The sequence below is a fragment of the Cimex lectularius genome, unplaced genomic scaffold (genome assembly GCF_000648675.2).
Source record: "Cimex lectularius strain Harlan isolate CLEC.00 unplaced genomic scaffold, Clec_2.1 scaffold214, whole genome shotgun sequence".
In the NCBI taxonomy this organism is placed as follows: domain Eukaryota; kingdom Metazoa; phylum Arthropoda; class Insecta; order Hemiptera; family Cimicidae; genus Cimex; species Cimex lectularius.
Window position 1 is genome coordinate 318,543 of NW_019392963.1, and position 17,381 is coordinate 335,923.

At 35.9% G+C, this 17,381-nt stretch overlaps 1 protein-coding gene across 1 annotated transcript in view; it reads left to right on the forward strand.

Moving 5' to 3' along the window:
* LOC106671099 (inactive hydroxysteroid dehydrogenase-like protein 1) overlaps positions 1-17,381 on the forward strand; it is a 66,598-nt gene that overhangs the window by 1,212 nt on the left and 48,005 nt on the right. The gene's annotated exons all lie outside the window — the stretch shown is intronic.

The following is a 17,381-nucleotide window of genomic DNA, read 5'->3' on the forward strand; positions in this document are numbered from 1 at the left end:
CTCGCCGGTTTCATAAATTTCACACATATCCGTTTCGGCTTCAAGCTATCTTCAGTGAGAAATGCACTGAAACGTAACAACAAGAATAGGCCGGATTTAGTAAAGTAATCACTTCATCAGTAATTCGGTCTTTACCGATCGTCCTGGTCAGACTATTGTTGCCGGTTTCGTAAATTTCACTCATATCCGTTTCGGCTTCACGCCATATTCAGAGAGAAATGCGCTGAAACGTAACAACGAAAATAGTTGGATTTATTAAAGTGAACACTTCATCAGTAATTCGGTCGTTACCGATCAGCTTGGTCAGACTATTCTCGCCTAGTTAGGTTATCCTTGCCGACTAGCCTAACTATGAGCACCACATGGCCCTTCGATCAACCGCAAATCTTTCAAGCCGGATTGCTAGGCTAGAAAAAATACTGGGATCTGCTAATAGCCTGAGGCGAAGGTGGTCCCGGGTCATGAAGGAATTTCAGGCATCCAGGCAGTAGACATCTTAGCTAAAAAGAGAGCCTCGGGACAACATATAGGCCTAAATCTATTTTGTGGCATAAATAAAAGCCACGTTTAAAAAAGAACTGGAATCTTGGATTACTAAAGAACACAAATACTGGGTATGCCAGGTACTCAAAAAGACTAAAAACAACCCAGTGTGTTGGCTTTCCTAATGTCTTCTCCGACAAGTGCAAAATTACACATTTTCCCTTCGCTCATCTTACCAAATAATGAAAACTCCTCGTTCTTCTAAACGCTGCGATGTTTATCGTTAGGTTCAAACCGACCGAGTTTTTTCACATCGGTGTGTTTTTGTGCTGGATACATGTCATCGATTTCGGGGGAGTGCGCATGGGTAGGTTTGGTGGTTTTATAGTTGGTTAAGTTAGGTAGGTGGTGTAAGGATTAACGTTAGAATTAGTTATGGATTAGGTTACATTAAGAATGGTTAGAATAGATATGTTTAGGATACATTGTTTTTCGTAACGGAGAAAATATGTGAGCACCAATAAACAAACTCCTTTTACTCCTAATATTTTTTCAGCGTCCATTACCCCTCTTCGTTCTTTGATTCAGATTCCCGCTTTGGCACAAAGGCTGCCGATATTTATGTTGTCCTAATGAGTCAATTTAAACCAATTATTTTGTGCCGCTGGTACATGTGGATAGGTAGCAATAAAGGGTAACTGCTACGACCCTAATCTTACTCCGCTACTGGCTTTCCGGAGGGTCATATCTGTCTTTTATACAGGGTGTCTCGTAAACAAACGCAATACTTCAGGAGAATATAAATATTGCCGAATTGAATGAAAAGCATCTCAATGTGTATTAAGTCTGATTCTCAATTGTGTTCGAGATATTTCACTTTTCAGGTTACTTCAATCTTTCTCACTTCTCCATATCTTGTAAAATGTTAATCGTGTTGTAAATTTGATGACATCAACAGGAAGAGCTCTAAAAACCCTATGAGATTATTTTTTTTTAAATTGTAACCTTAAGCAATCAAAATCTCTTAGAAGATAACCTCTTACAACTTTCCAAAGTTCTTGTCTAAAGTTATAAATTTCTTAGAGAGTAAAGTTTGTTAGCCTGAAAGGTGAAATGTCTCGGATATAATTGAAAATCTGACTTTGGGCAATAGAGGCTTTTTAGTCTAATTTGATATTTAGGATATCAAGTATTGTCATCTGTCCATGGGACTATCTAGTTAGACAGCAGTTGCGAGGAGAAAATGAGCGATATTTTTTCGAATGTCGCCTGCTTCCTGTCCAAAACAAACGACAAATCTTATTTGGATTTCACACCGATGTGCTGTCCCTAGGGTCTATATCTCAACGGAGTTCACTTACCCCGTTATGGGGTCGTTAGTATCTCCCATAGGCCAGATGCCGAGGAGATAGTCGCCACCCAAACAACGGGGGCTCAGACAGCTAGATCATTTCAGCCCCAATCCATGCAGAAACTTACTAACTTCTGCAATACAATTGCAAAAATATATATACATATGTACATTGCACTCATTCTGAGACACGTCTTAAATTTATATTTAACCAGTATATCGCTTATATTTAAAGCAAGAATTATATTTGACACAATTATTTTCATCGATTCTAATTCCTTGCCAATAAATCACAGCATCGAAAAAAGCATCATTTTCAGCAGCATTTTAAAGTTAGAAAAGAAATATATTTTCATAAGAATAAATTAAAGCAAATTATGCACAGTAATTCCTAAATTCACTAATTTCGTGGTCCGCTTGACCAATTAATACATTACAATTAATTAAGGTTTTTAGTTGAGATGAAAAAAAAGCTAATGGCACGAGAGGGATTCGAACCCACGACCTTCGGCTGGATACGCCGCTGCTCTACCACCTGAGCTATCGTGACCTCGATCCACTCGGACATCAACTCCCCATCTCAACCCCACCTTATGAGTTTTCCCTCCTTTTGCCATTTTTCAATTGTCGTCGAGAATCCAAACCGATTACACGACATTTGAAAAATGGCAAAAGGAGGGAAAACTCATAAGGTGGGGTTGAGATGGTGAGTTGATGTCCGAGTGGATCGAGGTCACGATAGCTCAGGTGGTAGAGCAGCGGCGTATCAAGCCGAAGGTCGTGGGTTCGAATCCCTCTCGTGCCATTAGCTTTTTTTCATCTCAACTAAAAACCTTAATTAATTGAATGAATAATGCACAGTAAATTGAATCTTATGTGATCAAGTAATATTTATCGGTCATTAGCGAAAGGAAATAAAAATTTTTACCTTTTTGTGGAGAGGAAAATTGAAATTACCTGCGAACTGGTCCAGCCTGGTCGACCCAAGAAAGAAAGCTTTCCAAGTTCCCTTTTTTATTACTTACAGACAAACATGGAAAGTTGTCTATCAGAATCAGCCCCTTTGAGACATTCACATAGGTCATTTCTTTGGCATGATTCGTTTCGGTTTATTTTTGGACCTCAACCTCGCACTGCTTCAGATTTTCTCCAAGTTGATTGCAAATTAAAAAAAGCTATTGCTGTACACAACATATTGCCAGGGGTGGACAAAACAGGGCCGGTGCGAAATCTAAAGGAATAAATGCGGCAATCGGACGGGAAGACGGATTGCACACGACCTGCGTGCTCTTCGTTGCGTGAAGATGAAATTAATCTTCTACTCTTTCGTGGCCCTCCTTGGGAAAGAGCGAGCGACGTTTCATTAGCTAGGATGAAGAAATTCTCTTTTTGCCCAAAATCCACTGCAAACACTCTTCTAGGTAAGCGAAAGTTATTGAGGAAAATATAGCGGGATGACACAGACATCATTTGATGCACAATTTTTCCATAATTAATTTATTTTGTAGGTTTTGGATTAGATTTCTAGGAGTCGACATCTGTGCAACCTCTATTTTTACCTGGAGCTCTTCGAAGCTGAAAATATGCTTTTTAATAGATCCCAAAGCTTGAAGGGCTCACGTGTGTATCGTTCAGACCTTGGCTGGTATCTCCTAAGAGTAGCGATCTCAGCCTGCATAGGCCTTCGCACCAACGTAGGACATAAAATTGAAGCTCTTTGTATACATTGAAAATAGTAAATGGAAATTCGTCTTAAAGTATCTAACTATGAACACCACATGGCTCTTGGATCAATTACAAGTATCTTTCAAGACGAATTGCTGGCCTTACAAACATGTTCACATGAAATAAATAACAAACGTCTCAAGGGTGCAACAAGAATAATACTACATGATAGCCTGGCAGCCCTAAAAGCCGAACGCTCCAAGCTTTCGAGATCAATTCAATTCTTGTCTGGAACTGCCTGACTACCCTAACAAATTGGGATTTACAAATAGCCTGATGCAAAGGTAGGCCCCAGGTCATGAAGGAATATCAGGCATCTAGGTAGTAGACATCCTATCTAAAAAGAAAGCCTCAAAACTACACATAGGCCAAAATCCATTTTGTGGCATAAATAAAAGCCACATAAAAAAACACTAAAATCTAAATACTGAGAACGCCAGACTTGAGGCAATGAAATATCTACTCTCAAAAGGAACCCCATCCTAGTGTCGTCTGTCACAAGTGCAAGGATCTCGACATTTTGTGTTGTCATTCTCACATCATTACAAAATGACACATTTCCCTTAGTTCATCTTGCCACATAATCAAAACTCCTCGTCCTTCGTAACGGTGCCTACCGTTAACCTTTAAGTCTAAACCGACAAAGTTTTTTAACATGGTATGTAATAGATAGACGTCATCGTTTTTTGTGTTATCGGGGAGTGCACATGAGAAAGGTTATGGTTCGGTTAGAATTAGGGACGGTTAGGTTAGAATTAGGACGGTTAGGTTAGAGTTAGGGACGGTTGGGTTAGAGTTAGGGAAGGTTAGGTGGGGTTAGGCATGGTTCATAACTCTGATTCACGGAAAAAAATATGCAAGGGCGACGCAAGCTAAGACTATGGGCGACTTTTAGGAAACGAGGTAGAAGAAATCCTCGCTAAAAAGGGAGCCTCGGACCAACACATAAGCCTTAATCCAGTTTGTGGCATAAATAAAAAGCCACGTTAAAAAGAAAGAACTGGTATCTTGGGTTATTAAAGAAAAGAAATACCGCGAACTTATGCCAAGCATGAGGTAAACAAAAATACTACTTATCTAATACAATTTAATATAAAAAAGAAAAAAACCTTCTCAACAGAAAGGAATTAAAAAGGCTAAAGAAGAAATCCTTCTCAACAAAAAGAAATTAAAAACCTAACAGGTACAGAACATGTTTCAGTACGTATCGCTTTAAAACTATTATTGGCTATTAAATGATCATTGTCAACTATATCCAGAGGAGACAGAGACAACAGAGCGTTTCATATAAACTGCCCTGCAAAGGCTTTTTAAAAGGCTATAGTACCTAGGAAATTAAGGAGAAATTAAGACCTCGATACCATAACCCTGAGAAGAGTTATGTACTCCATAAAAGAAAGGGCACTTTGTACTCCATAGGCAAAAGTTTCAATGCAAAAGGGAGAAACCCTCTGCAAACAGAGAAACACAGGACATGCAGAAGCTGCTCCGCGTCTAATATCCGGAGTCCGCAGTGTCCAGTTCTACTATCATTCTAGTCTAGTGTTTAGTGCCGTGGTTTCTGCGAATGCCTCTGTCCTGAATACATTAGAGCTTATTCTTAACAAGTCCGAGAGAGACGATAGACCTGATTGAGCTTTCCTTGGGCAATTTATCAACCTCCTCGTTGCACCTCTGCCCTCGTATTCAGACAAGGGTGGTGTTGTTGCCAACCTTGATGCAATCCCAAACAGCTCTGGACATACCGACGAGGTAATTCCCTTTAGTGCCTGGGTGTCCGAGTGGATATCGATTTAAGCCAGCCAGTGTCGCTATTGTCTATCTTGTCCTTTCTTAACAAGTCCATAGGTTTCACATAGGTCCTATTTAACCCTAACTTTCCCAGAAGAACGTCGGATGTTGAGTCTGACGTCGTTTCCACTTCGAAAAGTAAAAATGACCGGTACAAAGTAAGGAAGAGGTTGGTAAGCGTCTGTTCGACCTAGTAAATAATAGTCAGGGTGAAAGTATTACGTCGAAGTGAAATTGTTACGTTATTTTCATCCTAGACGTATTAACCTAATTGTAGAAGCATCGCCAACCGGCAGAGTTAACAATCCGTTAAAAGCTCGCCCAGATAGCCCATTCACGGCTAATTTAACGACCGTGACTCACCCGAATCCTCTTCGCGCTTTTTCCTTTGTATATCTCATTGGCAGTTGTAACAAATTAATTAAAAATGCTTTGTAACCTTAGATTTTCAATAGTTTTTTTATTATCCACGAGTGCCTTTACTGATTAGTATTATCACAAAAATCTATACGGGTACAAAAGCTCATTCCATTCGCCTGCCTTTTCTACATTAACCATGACAGAAATGAAATTGTTAAAGGGAAAGATGTCCGTTTTCACTAACTAAAGTTAAACGGTTGAATAAGACAGGATGTTATATTAGCCAAGTCAACACCTCCGTACCTTTATCCGAGCCAAGCTTTTGTAACTTATTGTTAGATCAAGTTGCTCCATCTTTCTCTTTGTCTTTACGGACGTATAAAGACTATCTCCTGTTTTAAAGCAAACGCTTCCCAAAGTAGTCAAGAGTACCGAAACAGCATCTGTATGGGTTATCGATTGATAATGGCCAAAAACGGTCAAAACTATGGTGTACAAACGTCCACAAAGAACAAGGCACCAGGTGGGTGTGTCAGGAACTGCGGTTGAAGTCCGATACTCATGCATTCCATTTTTTGGGATTGTCTTAATAAATAATTAAAATTATTATTATTTTTTTAAATTTCCATCGTTTAAATCGTGTGATATATTTTGAGATTTAACTTTCGTCACCTAACGTTTAAATTCGTTAAAATATTAAACATTTTTCAACGGAACAGTGTTATTGTATGACTGACGGTGGACTCACATCTAATTTATTTGAAAATTTCCGTCATACATTCTTCTATCAGTAATATCTGCAGAGGAATATTGGGATTATTGAAAAATTCGGATAAAAAAGTACGTACATATAGACAAAAAAATTATTTGAACACAACACTATTATTATTACACACATAAAGCTTTAAAGCTATTAGAATACATATATAATGTCAATTGTTCTTTAAAAAATCAATTTAAAAAAATTATTTAACATTTTCCTTTTTCCTCTTTTTCCATCGTTTTTAGCAGTGAAGGGAGGTGAGGTGATTGAACAAAAAACTTCTAGAAAATTCGTATAATATAAGATTGTCTGGTCTTCTGTATTACTCTCCCTCTCACTCACTCATTTTCTCTCTCTCTCTTTCCTGTCTCTTACTCTCACTCACCAACTCACACTCTCTCTTCCTCTTTCGTACTCTAACTCACTCACTCTCTCTCTCTCTCTCTCTCTCTCTCTCTCTCTCTCTCTCTCTTCAAAACTACTGTTGTGTTGTTGTTTATTAAGTCTTTTATGGGTATTCCACGTCAGTCTGCTCTCTATAGATATTTGGTAAGGTCTGATTATTTGCGAGACTGTTTTTTCAATGTGAACGTACACTGAGTACATGTTGTTCGTCATTCATTTTGTCCTCCACTTTTGGCACCAGTCTTCGATAAGATTAAGGTGTTCCTGGATGTCCTAGGTAGCTGGGATTCGAGTTAAAGGACAAAATTGTGTCGTTCGTGATGTCGGTATTATGGTGTATATGTAGGTGAGCAGGATGAATAATATAATGGATGGGATCCTGGATCGAGTATGAGACAGGTGCTGTTATCTATGAAAATAAACCAAGAGATAGAATTCTTATGATCCTTGGTGCTTTAGGTGATGTCTTTGGCTGTCGATCATTGTACCAAGGAGATCAAACGGCCGGGCATTACGAACAAAATAATAGCCATTGGAGAGCAGAGCAACCCTGTATTCTACCGTTTTGCCCCTCGCTTCTTACACCCCTAAAATTGCGCTATCCAATCGCCTTTTCCGCACAGTCCTATGCTTGTGGTTGTTTTATACCTTGAAACAAAGGCATGTCAGTTAATGCTAGATTTATCTGACATACAAATAGCTCCAGGACCGAGTATGGGTGGTGAGCTGGTACCAATGGACATAGACCAAACGCTAGAATTCTTATGAGCCTTGGATGTTTGAGGGGAAACTTTGGGATGCTCCCTTGTGGGACGCCGGCTTGTATCTATCCGACTTCCGAGAATTCGTTGATCACTCTGAAGAAGCGATCGGTTTGATAGGATTTCAGGATAAGGTAATGAGGAGTGGGTAGGAAGAGTTTAAGTTTGCAAAACATGTCCGGGTGCGAGACCCTATCAATGAAAAACAAATTTAACTGTTATCTGCCGAGCTTTCGACTTATTTTTAAGGTCAATCATCAGGGTAAAACTTAAAGATGAATACAAATTTATATAACTGTTTTTTTAAATAAATGATTTTAAATTTCTTTAAACATATACTCAGTCCTTACACTGCCAAGGACTGTAACAAATACTCGGAAGTGGAGTGACTCAAGGGTTCATAAATTTAATCCTACAGAACGGAAATCAAATTAATTTTATTTTTCAGTGTGAAACGGAAACGTGGAAACGATTCCACTTAGACGCTGCTATTTCAAGGATAAACCGATCCAGTCGTCCTCCAAAAATATTCAAACTGTAAACACATCGGACACAACGCAGGTGGTTCTTATTTGCTATGCATCGACTTTTTTTCCAGAGGAAGGACTATCGCAAGGCCACGGAGGAAAAGGAAACCGTCTCCCTGGAGAAAGGGACGCCGACTCGATACCGTGCATACTTGAAAGATATATCGACCGTGTCTGTCCGGTTCTGCAAGCGGGTTCTCGCATATTGACCCAGACCTAGTGTTGCCTCAGAAAGGCACCGTTCTCTATGAGAATTTCCGGCCTAGTTTTCTTCAGATTCCGTTTCATTTCCTTCGCCATTTTTAACAACGAGTTTACACGAATGAGTTAAGAAATGGAGTTCAAATGTAAAATGCGGCAACCATCGTGAAAAACAGGAAGCCGCCTTTGGCAAATATTACATTTTTTGTGAGGAGTCGTAGGGTTTCTCCCTTTAATACTTAAACTGTGGCCATCCATTGTGGCTTCTATAGATTTCATAAATTCAACCTCACAACACATTTAACACAAAAGGCACCAGGCTGTGTACAGAAGAACATTCTATTCCAGCCAAAAATCTGAACAGGATTTCATATAACATTCCAATTTGGTCGTTCTGTTGGTCAAGCTCGCCGTATATTAATCTGGTTTTGGATGAAGGGAGTCGATAAATTATCCGCACTTGTCTATTCTACTGGGTCTGTCTTCTTTCTCACGGTCAAAAAGCATTCGAGGGTCCCTCATGACCTGAATGAATATTAGCTGAAATCTTTTGAGGAGGTTAATAGCATGTGATGAAAAATGGATGATATATGCCAATCGACGCTGATCAGGTCAGAGATTAGATGTCGATCAGCCTCTTGGACACAGGTAGTAGTCGGATTTCAGTCCTCTCCATATGGAGTCATAGGGATTTCTCATTTGGCCATTAAATTATATCTATTGTGCTGATCTCTTCTAATGTATTTCCTGGGAGATTTTCGTTAATTTACTGAAATAAAGAATTATTCTCAGGGAAATAGTTTAACTTTATCATTTTCAAGAATGATTGTTCAAGGTATCTACCATAGAGTATGCTCTGTTGTCTCTGTCTCTTCTAGAGATAACTTAAGAAATTAGTCGGTCATTTTGACAAGTGTAAAACTAGGATCAACTCTAAGGCTATCTTATTCATAAAACGCAGCCTTGCTTAGGTCGTTAGCTTTAAGGGGAATGTGTTGGCCACAGTCCGTTAAATATTGTTTTCACTGCTTACTTTTCCACAAAAGAAATTTATTGTACACTTGAAATAAACTTTATTTATTACTTATTTGTAACTGGCAAAATTTCCACGTCGTTGTAAATTTTTGTTTTAGTCTTCCTTCCCGTTCTCACCGAATGATTCTGCCTGGGTTATTAAACGGTCAAAATTAGTGTTCGCTCTTCTCTTTGTCTTACGATTTAACTTAACAAACAACTCAGCGATTTCTTTTTATAGTTTGTGATAGAAATATATATATATACTTTGTCGACATGTTGAATCCCGCTGCTTATACAAATACCGATCGAGTCCCCATATATATAAAATTTAAAATGATAAAATTTTAAAGTTATAAAATTATTTTAAAAAAATGGCATTAATTGCCTGTTCTGGGAGATATGTCAAGTTGAAAGGTAATCTAGGGATATTTGCTATATTTGATGCCGAGTCATGATATTCAGTGGCATTTCATCTACCCAATCATCATCATCATAATTTCATCAGAATAATTTGAAATGCTTAGGATTAGAAGTTGCAATAATACATTTGCAAATTCATCACTATCAAGACTCACGCGGAGTGTGGTTATAATTTCAATGTAACTTTTTCGGAGATACTAACTCGAAAAATCACAAAATTCGTGATAAATTTCACAGCAAACTATACGGAAATATAGAAGTTTACAAACACATAATGCTATGCTTTTTATTAAGGTGCTTAAAACGAATAAGAATTGAAAAACAAAATAATCTTTTTCGCCAACTTTATTGGAAGCCAACTTTATTTTGGTTTTTGAACCATTTTAGAAAGATTGAAACTTTGAAATACTTCGACAATAAAAACAGAAAATCATGTTTAAAATTATTCTGTAAATTATTTTCTTAAATTCTTGGTTCCTAGGGGCAATTGTAAACCGCTCGGACAAGTGTCTAATATTTTTTAAAATAATATCACACAAAAAAATTAAGTAACAATAAGTCCAAGTTTATTTCATTATGTGAAGTTTCATAATGTTCTAAGCCCTTGATAAGTTAAAAATAATAATATTGGGTTGTCCGGAAAATAATGCAGGATTTTGGTATTAAACAAAAAAAAAGAAACTAGTTACTTTAAAGCAATGTTCTTTAATCAAAATAATTTCCCATACTCTCAATACATTTCTCCCAACGTGTTGGTAACTTATTAATTCCGTCTGAGTAGAATTCAGAATTTTTAGAATTGATAAAGTCAATAAATGCATTTTCCAGTTCCGTTTGATTTTTGAATATTATGTGTTGTAAGTAGTGGTCCAGGTGTCTAAAAAAATGGTAGTCAGTAGGCGAGAGGTCCGGAGAGTAGGGTGGGTGAGGCAAAGTTTCATAGCCAAGCTCCAATAATTTTTGTGACGTTACACGTGACACATGTGGTCGAGCGTTGTCATGCAACAAAATGGGCCCTTTCCGATTGACCAAAGAGGGCTTCATTACTGCCAATTTCTGATGCATGGTATTAATTTGGTTACAGTATGATTCAGCATTGATGGTTTCGCCAGGATTTAAGAAGCTGTAGTGTATTAAACCAAATGAAGCCCACCATACCGTAACCATTACCTTTTTTTGATGAGTTGGGGGCTTTGGAAAATGTATTGGAGCTTCTCCTTTGTCGAGCCACTGTCCAGAATCAACTTTTCGTCACATGTAACAATTCTGGCCAGAAATGGGTCATTTTTGTTTCGACAAAGAAGTGATGCACAAACATCAAAGCGCTGATTTTTTTGGCGATCGTTTAATGAGTGTGGAACCCAATTTTCGAGTTTTTTCACTTTTCCAATCGCCTTGAGGTGGTCAGCGACGGTCGTTTTACTGACTTTGAGTTGCTCTGCAAGTTCTCGAACAGTTGTTTTGGGGTTTTCTTCCACCACTGATCGCAGAACATCATCATTAAGAGAGGAAGGCCTTCCACGACCTTCTTCATCTTCAAGGCTGAAATCTTCCTCCCGAAATTTTTTAAACCACCTTTGCACAGTGCACTCATTAACACAACCCTCGCCCCAGACTTGGTTAATGTTTCTAGCCGTTTGGGCTCCGCTTCGGCCGAGTTTAAACTCGTAAAAGAAAATCGTACGAAATTCTCGCTTTGACATTATAAGGATGACTGAATTATTTCCAAGTAGCGGAATGCTACAGAGGTAAACAAACAATATCATTTGGAAGAGGATTAATAAGTGTTGACATTCATACAAATGAGTAATCCTGTAAACGTAAACAGAATATTTTATATAGATTTTTTTTAATGAAAACTTAAAATCCTGCATTATTTTCCGGACAACCCAATAATTCCGAGGCAAATGGACGGGGAATTTGAGAGAAAAACTTAAATTTTGGTTTTCGTAATTCGTATTTAAATACTTTTTTGGTGATACTAACTCAAAAAAACACAAAATTCGTGAAAAATTTCACAGCAAACTATACGGAAATATAGAATTTTACAAACACATAATGCTATACTTTTTATTAAGGTGCTTAAAACGTATAAGAATTTTTTTTCAGAAACTATCTTTGTCGCCAACTTTACTTGAAGCGGATTTTGGTTTTTGTGCCGTATGTGCCATGTGTGGTTTTATAAGGTTCTGTTAAGTAAAACAAAAATTGATTTCCCAAAACTTCATATTTTTTATTTCGAAAAACGAATATTCATTCTCTAAAAAAAGTCAGTATCACGAGCGGCATTCGAACCCACGACCCTCGGCTAAATACGCCACTGCTCTACCACTTGAGCTGTCGTGACTTCGATCCACTCGAACACTAACTTCCCATCGTGGGTTCGAATCCCGCTCGTGACACTGACTTTTTTATCTCAACAAATACCTTATATAAAGATTAATTAATTAAAAAACGTTATTCGGTCAATCGGAACTATAATGATTCTTTGCTTAGTTGCTCGGTTCACAAATTATATATTATATTATCAACGATACTCCTAGCTAGCTGCCAAATGTTATTTTGATGTAGTGAATCAAATCGACAGTTGTATGGGGGCTTTGAACTGGTTTTTTGGGTCTTAACGTCAGTGGTTTTAGAAAACATTCTTGATGTTTTATGATGATGGAATTACAAAAAACACATATATTTTCAAACTTTCAAGGCAGAATGGCCTTGTATGAGCCGCGAATATTTTAAATAAGAGACGTAAGATTAGAAAAACATGCTTTTACCCATGGATATAACGAAAAAGGGAAGGATATTAACAAATGTCGAGGTCGTCCGAGAGGAGACAAGAACGCGATTCGATCCTAAAGATAATTAGCTTTTTCCGGTACAATACAACAATTTATAAAATCACTTTAAGAATTCTACAAGAACAGGAGAAAAAATCTAAATATAGCGATAGATTAGTCACAATTACAATACTTCCGTGGATACCTTTTCTAATTGTTGGTCTAGTTAAAGTATTTTCTGTAAGCAACCATGGATGTACATATATATAGCTTTTTTCCGTCAAATTTACACTTGTTAACTTCAAATTAATCCTTCTTAATTTAAATTTAAAATTCACGCTTTTTAACTTTAATCCTTTTTAACTTGAAATGAACCTTTTATTTCATTTCAAATTAACCATTTTTAATTTGAAATAAACTTTTTTAAATATCAAATTCATGCTTTTTAACTTTAATCCTTTTAAACTATAAAATTAACCATTTTTAATTTCAAAAAGACCTATTTTAACTTCAAATTAACCTTTTTTAAATTTCAAATGGATCCTTATCACTTTAATTTTTTTTTTAAATTTGAAATTAAAGCTGTTTAACTTCAATTTTTTTTTAAATTTCACATTTACGCTGTTTAACATTAACTAGAAGTTCAAGAAAATTTCATAAAAATAATCTGGTTAGGAATGTCTTATGAAAATTAACCCTTTTTAACTTAAATTCACGCTTTTCAATTTCAAATTAAACCTTCCTTTAAAGCATGAATCTTAGGACATGGTATGAAACATAAGAAAGTAAAGTAAAATTCGTGTATATGTGCGACAATTTATTTTAGATACAAAATATTTGGGCTCTTAGAAGGCCATATGAAAATTACATAAATGTAAATTAAAACTAAAAGATTCTTCTTTTAATTTGAGAATTAAAAAAATATATAAAAATGGTTCTTATCTAAAATCATATTAAATTTAATTTCAATTAAAAGTAAAATATGTATAAAAATAAATATAAAAAACAACAACAATTAAATAATATGATTCTTCTATTAAATCTATTTTTTTAAGTATAGAAAAATAATCTCGGATTAATAGAAGGATCATTTGTTTTTATATTTAATCATATATAACTTCTAATTTTAATTGTAATTAATTTTTATATGGTCTTCTATATATGGTGCCTACGTACTTTATATTACAAAATACTCAGAAATTTTGCTTTACATGCTTATATTTCATACTATTTGTTAAGTTTTTAATGCATTAAAGAAAGGGTTAATTTGAAGTTAAAAAGGGTTAATTTGATGGAACAAAACTATAAATTCACTTTTATCCAAATAATATGATTCATCACTAAATTCTTTTTTAATGAAACTGACTTCTTCAAATTTCTTATTTTCATTGAAGGATGGAATTCATGTATTTATTAGCAATTTGTTATTAGTTTATGATTTATAAGCTTTGGAAGTGATAGTGATCGATTGAATTTGTTTGAGTTCCATTAATTTTTGTTTTAACAAATGAAAGATGGTTATAATAAGAAATTGATTTGATACATGAAGTAGAAAAAACTTTATGGTCGCATATAGGGAACCCTTTCATATGTAGGCTGAAATAATATCCTTAATTTCTAAATGTATTTATTAGCGTAAACGTTGTAGTATGTTTGGGAGTTTTTGTGATAGAATATAGAGTACCAACAAACACACCAAATTAGTCTAGGTTATTTAATTTTATATTTATTTGCAGTGTGATATGATGGTGGTCGATGGCGTAATATCAAAAACCTTGTGACTACCCAATTTTGTAAATGTATTTATTTGCGTGAGTGGTTAGGTGTGTATGGTCTGTCTGAAAATCAAGTACCAATAGACCTGTCGAACCAACTAGGTTACATTGGGTAATGAAATCGTGATTTTTACTGTGTGTGAATGTATTTATTGGCGCGAAAGAAGGGAGGGCGTCAAGGTGAAAACCGCCTTGCCGGGCTCTCAACCGTAGGTTCAGGCTGTATATAATTTTAGTATAGTTGTAGGGGAACCGCCACATCTAGGCTATTTAAGGTTAGATACTTCTTAAATGGCATGAGTGTGTATTTTAATTGACTTAGGATATTTTAATGACGTCAGATATTAATGACAGGAGTAATAAAACAAATGCGAGATAAGACCAGAGGAGCCGACCATATCTGCCAGCCGGCCGGAAAAAAATGAAAGTCTGTTGTTATATATCATAAGTATTGTTATAAATATGTACTTGGTCAAGGATATTAATTGTTTTTCTTAATGGACCAGTTGCTCGTTTATAAACGAACTAATTAAAAACTAAAACGTACCTTTCCAATCTGACATATTTTATACCGATAAATAAATAAAGGTCAAAACACCTGTTTTTAAGGGATAACAATTTTTTTTTTAAATAATCCTTGACATCGTTCGATAAGACGCGTAAGAATTGCAATATAGGTTTATATCGAAATAGCCGGTTTGAGATTTGTGAAAACGGAATATTTCAAAGATTTCAAACAGTCGTTGAACCGAGTCCTTATTCTCTGTACAAACAATCATCCGACTTTCTAACTGTTTAATTTGTCGACAAACAATTCAAATGGCCAATTACACGAGATGGGCCCTGCGTGTCGCGGAAATTATCGCACTGACAATGAGTTAAATAGACGGCAGTGATAAACGAGGCTATTTCTTCCTCCAGGGTTTGTCCGACTAGTAGATCTGCGACTGTCTTACCCGTAGTGCTTGCGATTATCAAAATTTTATAATTTATTATCTCCGATATACATAATTTGTTCTACTTTATTGTTGTCGCATGAGAAATCTAGTGTTTTTGTGTTTCTAAATGATTTCTTGGCAGTTTTCATTTTAAATTTAACTTTACCATACTTGTTGAGTTTCTGTTTGTTGTTTATTGCGTTCGGATTTTTATAAAGGGAGTAAAAGTTATTCGAGTTTAAATCTGAATCGTTTCGTCGTATTTAGACCAGACCGGAAATGTTGGACATTAGTGGACTTGGTTGAATTGGACGAGGTCCTGAGATACAGAGAGGCAAGCAGCAGCAGGATAAACAAAAGAGAAAAGATTGATTACCATTATAAAAACATCATAACTTGGGAGGAGAAGGAATAAAAGAAATTATAATTAGGTTTAAAACTCGAGAAAGAAAAGAAAGCAAAGAAATGCAAACCTAAAGAAGAGAGGATGGCTTACGTAGTTGGCCGGCACTAAAACTAACTTAAAAAATTCATATGATCTTCCAAGAGCCCAATTTATTTTATATTTAAAAAATCGCAAATAAACAGGAATTTTACTTTATACATGCTTATATTTCATGCCATCTCCTACGTTTGTTTAATGCTTTAAAGAAAGAGTTACTTACTCAAATTAAAAATGGTTAATTAAAAGAGAAAAATGGTTAATTTGGTATAAAAAGGGGTTAATTTCAAATTTAAAAAAGTCAATTTGAAGATACAAAGGGGTAAATTAAAGTGAAAAGGGGTTAGTTTGGTATAAAAAGGGTTAATTTTAAATTGAAAAAGGTCAATTTGAAGATACAGAGGGGTAAATTAAAGTANCGAACCCACGATCTTCGGCTAGATACGCCGCTGCTCTACCACTTGAGCTATCGTGACCTCGATCCACTCGGACACTAACTTCCCATCTCAACCGCACCTTTTGAATTTTTTATTGGAAATTAAAAAGGTTAATTTGAAATTAAAAAAAAGGTTCATTAAGAAAAGGGTTCATTTAAAATAAAAAGTGATAAATTGACTAAAAAAGCTATAAAAAATTGAGTTCTAGTACTTATTCTTAATAGAATTACGCTGGTTTCAATCTCGTAACTATTCGAATCGTCTTTACAAAATTATAAGCAATCGTAAAAATAGAATAAAATGAAAATTAAGTTTGAAAATGGGCTGCGGGTTGGAACAATGACCCCTTTCCGTTTATCAGGTCGCCGTTTTTCGCAATTGTAAAGTACTGCAGTAATCTGTCTTAAAACAATAAAACCAATTTCCCAATGGGTTGCCGTTTCCTTCCACAATCAACTCGTCTAAACTATCGTGAAGGTCTGTTCTCTCATTAACAATTATTCGAGTATTCATTATTAAAATGTATATGATTTTAAAAATAAAAACTAACCTTCCATCTAAGTTACTTCCAGCGAGCCTGTAACCCTGTGACTCCATGGGTACGGCTCTTTCTCAAGTTTGATTAACTCCAGTTGTCAAAGAGCTGATCTGGATCCGTTTTAAATACGCAATACTGTAATAACTAATTAAGATCTGAGACCAGTTAATCAAAATGCAAATAGTAGAGTGGCGGGAAATGATATCTGGTGTCATGAACCACTCGTGTATAAGATCTAGAAGCTCCCTTTGACCGATATGGACATTTTCTCCTGCCGACAGGAAAACAACAATTCGGTAGGCGAAGCAATTCAAGCCAGGACAGTATTTTAGGATGGCCAATTCTTAATCGTTAGTTGGTGAGTAGGTGCAAGATAAGCCTTCCAACAGTAAATTTTCAACACAATTAAATAGTTTGAAAATCTTGCCTCTGTGTCGAACACACGTTAAAAAGTTGAATGAGACCATCAATAGTAATAATACGTTGGTCGACTGTCGCACTTTGCAACCCTTTAGGCAAAAGCTCAACCTTTCGAGTGATTTAAAGGAGTGACTAGGTCCTCAGTGTTTGTTTCGAAGAGCACTTTTCAGCTTTCTTAAATTTATTGGAATTTATAATGAGTTTTAGGCCTCTTCCCAAATTCTTATACCTTTGAATGTTTCTCTGCGAG